The sequence below is a fragment of the Octopus bimaculoides genome, chromosome 15 (genome assembly GCF_001194135.2).
Source record: "Octopus bimaculoides isolate UCB-OBI-ISO-001 chromosome 15, ASM119413v2, whole genome shotgun sequence".
Taxonomy (NCBI): Eukaryota; Metazoa; Mollusca; class Cephalopoda; order Octopoda; family Octopodidae; genus Octopus; species Octopus bimaculoides.
In genome coordinates this window covers 20854640-20859903 of record NC_068995.1, presented here as the reverse complement: position 1 = coordinate 20859903, position 5264 = coordinate 20854640, and positions in this window count along the sequence as shown.

The following is a 5264-nucleotide window of genomic DNA, read 5'->3' as shown; positions in this document are numbered from 1 at the left end:
ATATATACCTATATATATGTATATATGTATATTCAGTGTTAAATGTTTGCACAAATCCGTTGCTAGTGTACATTTTCATAATACTGTTGTTGTTATGCTTTTGTTGTTGTTGTTGTTTTCTTGCTGCTGCTGCTACTGTTGCTGTTGTAATGTTGCCCAGCATCAGCCTTGAACGAGCTAACTTGTGAACGAACGTATCCCAGCGGTAACCATTCAAACATTTCTTTCTTTTTTTTCACTTGTTTTTTTTTTCTTCTTTTTCCAGATAACACATCTAGTACTATGAGTACTACTTAAGGGAGTTAGGAGATTTAAGGGAGATTTCTCAGGTATTTTTATCAGTTAGAGGGACCGCATCGAAACTAGATTTTTCTACAATATAATGTAATATGAGTTTGATGGCGTTTGTAATATCGTTTACCATATCTTTAAGCTCTTAAAGGGAACATAAGTTGAAGATACAGACGGCTTGTTCTTTGGTATATTGTTTCAGACACTACATATACTCTTGCTAACGTGATTCGATTCTTGTTCGTTTAATCTAATTTAGTGTAGACGATTACATAGTTTCGTACAATGAAAGGTAGTAGACATTAGCCTGGAGAAATATGAAGATATTACAGTAATGGAAAATAAGGTTCTATTAACTACGAGATAACAGCACTTAGAGGCTCTTACTTCGTTGTTGTATTAGTATTCTGTTAAGATATTTCTGCGTTGCCACTTTCTCTTCTCACTTCTTTCCACTAAGAATAAATCAGTAGGTTGAATAGTAGATTTAGTGTTTGTGTTCAGTGTTATACACATTTAAACATCACTAAGCTCATATAAACGGAGTGAAATGGAAACAGAGTTGTATTATATTCATTATAAATACTCATTTTATGTTGAGGCTTACACCTCAACATATATTTATGACCTTGGTTATGTATTAGCTAAATACCTCATAAATTAGATGATAGTAACTCATGCTGGAAGAATATATGTTTGCTATATTATGTGTAAGAGAAACAGGTTACACACAATAAGTGTGTTAGCTTTCTATACGACTCGATGTCATCTCAATGATAGGATAAGATGGGTTCGACAAAAAAGTAATACACCCGTTTAAGAAATTAAGTAACCATTAAACTTCATAAACTCACATACATGTACGTATGTGTATGTGTGTGTCTATCTTTATTCAATTTTATTTAAAAATGTCTTACCAATAGCTAAATAGAGAAAGAGTTGGTTTGTAACCAACATCCAAGGCCCCTTCATTCGAATTTCAACAACGTCAGCAACGTATCTGTGTACGTTTGTGTGTCTGCGTTCAGTATTTGGAGTCAGTACCTGTGCTGACTTTTATGATTTTATTAATATGTGTATTCTCATGCATAAACTTGCATGTCCAGACATGCGCATACATATTTAGTGTATGTATGTAAGTATGTATGTATGTATCTATCTATCTATCTATCTATCTATCTATCTATCTATCTATCTATCTATCTATCTATCTATCTAATCTATCTATCTATCTATCTATCTATCTATCTATCTATCTATCTATCTATCTATCTAGGTTTCTATTCTCTTTGTAAATATATAAATTCTTCCTTTGAAGAAGTGGCTTCTAGTAAAGCTCAGTCGTTGGAATATAGATAATGAAAGTAATGTTACATTTTAAACCTGAGAAAAGTCTTGCAAAGATTTATCGTTCCGCTTACAGACTGTACTTGTACATTTGGAGTTGGTTGATATATTTTCCTGAAAACTCAATCTTATTCAGGCTAACAGTTAGGCATTTACTTACAAAACCAAGTGCTCCAATTATTAATGGTATAAATGTAAATTTGTGTAAGAGAGGTATTCACGTCAGCAGGGTAACTGACCTCTGTGATGGTACATACATTTTCTTTTCCGTCCCAAGCATTAATATCCGGACTGTTATGCTTATATTTTACAGAAGTTTTGATGGGAATGTTCCACCACTATTCATTATGCTTATATTTGTGTACGTATTGCATTACGAGGATTCTATATATCTATTTTTCTGGATGGCATTCTATATTGTTTTTGCGACAACGTCGTGCCGCATAGGAGGTTATACCTGGATAATATATTTGGGCAGCTGCAAATCACATGTGTGATGTATTCTACAGAAGAATGACATGTATGTATGTATGTATGTATGTATGTATGTACCAGTTAAAACTTCAGATCTATACGAGCACAACGTAAGTTCAAACCCCAAAAGAAGACTTATAAAACTACATGTATGAGTCATTTGCTAAGAGGTTAGAGGGGTTTATAAAATTTCAGGTAAGTGACGAAAGACTGAACTTACAGCTTCAGTTGACTAGACATAAAGAAATGTCTTTATTTACTATCCCATATTGCTTAGTAGCTTTGTGGATTTGCTTCAGTTAATCAGAGTGGGTATATTAGTGGAACGAATAAGATATTCATGCGTTTTGAAAAGTTCAGCAAATGTACACCGTAGGTTTTCATCGGCATATGATGAATGAAAATGATGTAACAAATCATATATACTATTTCAAAGGGATAGTTTTTCTAATGGCGTACAATTTACCTAAGACGTTAATAAGGATATATCAATCATAAATAAAATCTCATTAATCAAACCCTGAGATCAAGTGTTAAGTTTTCCCACCTAGAACATAACTAAATGAATTGTAGGACATAGACAGAGGATGTAAATCGTCATTCGCCCCATCAGAAATAGCAGTCATATCGCAGTCAAATTACACCTAACTGCTTGAAAAGGTGAAGACAAACTGAATAATAATTGATATATAAAAAAATATGAGTTAGTCATGACTTGAAGGCTTTTGAATAAAGACTTTGTTGGTAACTGTTGGCCCGTGGTTAAACAACTGCTACAAAATAAGTGTTAAATCAAGAAATGATCGTACATACTGTCGTTTGGATTGGAAACCAAATTCCTCTCAAATCATTTACACCGACTTCAAAATGAAACAATCTATTATGTACTATTAGAATAGATAAGCAGGACAATATGAAATGGCTACTGTTGGAATACTGCTGATAGTGTATTAGTTCGATCAGAGCTCAAAACAAGGTATGTATGTATGTATGTATCTATCTATCTATCTATCTATCTATCTATCTATCTATCTATCTATCTAGGTTTCTCTTCTCTTCTCAACGACATTCGCTGCAACAGCCACTCCACCTGGCACGACTCGTTTCTCCGACAGGTCACCGTAATCTCTGTTTTGCTGAAGAAATAAGTAGTACAGCCCCTTCCTCTCCATTTTCGCTGTTTTACTCCCTCCCACGCAATTTTTTTCGTATTCTTATCTTATCTCACTTCATTCCTATTTCAGTGTATTTAAGCGTTCTATTGCAATGCTAATTAGTTCGTTAATGCCTCTACGTATTCTGTTACCTGAAGTGTGATACAAGACAAGGTTAAAGATTCACAGCAACGAAAGGACAAACAGCTCTTTTGAACTCGCGTCTCATCTATTGAAAATCTCAATACGTCATCCATTGCATTCGCTTGGTGTCAACAAGTATAATACACACACACACACACACACACACACACACACACACACACAAACACACACTTACAGACATATACGCGCGCACATTTCTGAATATATTTTTCTATAACAAATGTCATTTCATTGAGAACTCAGTAGCTGTTGTTGCTCTTTAACAGTGACATCATTCTCTGATCTTTTGTCTGTTATCATTTATCTAGAAAAATTATGCGTGTATGCAAGTGTATGTATATTATGTATGTGTATGTATGTATCCATGAACACACATATTTATGTGTATGTGTGTGTGTGCTTGCGTCTGTGTGTGTGCGCACGCATGTATGTGTGCTTGTGCGCTTACTTGTGTTGTATGTTCTTGTGTATGCGCGTTGATATAGGTGTTTGTCAGTGTTGCACGCCTGTGTATACGAGGGTGTACGTGTGCAAGTGTATCTGTATATGCTTATACGGATGTACACGGTTGCTTGTATGGATGTACGTGTATGTGTGTATGCGTGTGTATGTATGTGTGTATGAGGGTAACTGTGTCTGTGTGATTATCACATCCTCACATCATATGCAACCTTTTCAACAAGTTAGTTTCCATGCCAACAAACAGTTTTCAGTTCGATGCTGATGATTCGAAAATGATTCACAGAATATTTAATGCAACAATCAGACTGCATTTAGCATGTTGCTCTTTCTATATAAACAAACACACGGTAATTAGTAGTACGATGTTTGATGATGGTATACAAAATTGCATAGACGATAATCTCCTCATTAGTGCTACAAACAGACTCGTTACCTTTATTAACATCGTTCTTTGGAGAGGGTCGACTCTTTTATACTTTTATTCTTTCACAGTTTTTAGATATTAAAAGGCGACCATTCTGGAGGCAACCATCTTCAATGATTTCAGCCGATCATATCGACTGTAATATTTATTTCTGTCTGGTAGTTATTTTATCGATCTTCGTTTATCAAATGACTAAATTACCTTTCTCTGTTCATATAATACAAAATTGTTAGGCTGTATTTAATTCATTGATGTTGTTCATTTCGTATTCAAGTTGGTCGATGATTTTGTACAAATTGGAGAATATCAATCAGGATATACAGCATACAAAATTCCGATATATATATCATACATTACGCCGCCCCTTCCTCATATATATTTACTAATATAGTCAGTTATGAGGAATCCTTCCGGAAATCCCGTCGAAGGGATGCTTTTTTCTTGAATTAATTTGTTGCCCGGTCTAACAACACGGGAACGTACTTAGTGGAGTTTACTTGATCGCAGACACTCAGGATGGTAGTCTTCCGATATGAGGACAATTTTTTCCCCTCTTTAGATCCATCTTGAAGGCTAGGAATAGAAACAATATCAGTGATTTTTTTTCTACCTTTCTTATTCAAAAGTAACTTAACACAATATTCTGGGTACAAATATTTATAAAAACTCTGCATTTGGTTGTAAAAGGAGTTAGAAGCATGTACACACAAACAACACATGCACACACGCACACATAACCATACAGACACATCTATCTATCTCTATCTATGTATCTATCTATATGTATATATATATATATAGGGTATGAGAGGTATTGGTGCCAAGAAGACAGAAAAGGTATCAGGTAATGCTGAGTAAGTGCTATGGACAGACTATAGTTAAGCTCTAGGTTCGATAATGATGCAAATGAGGTGTCCAACGTAGGTCATGTATTAGCAAGCATATAT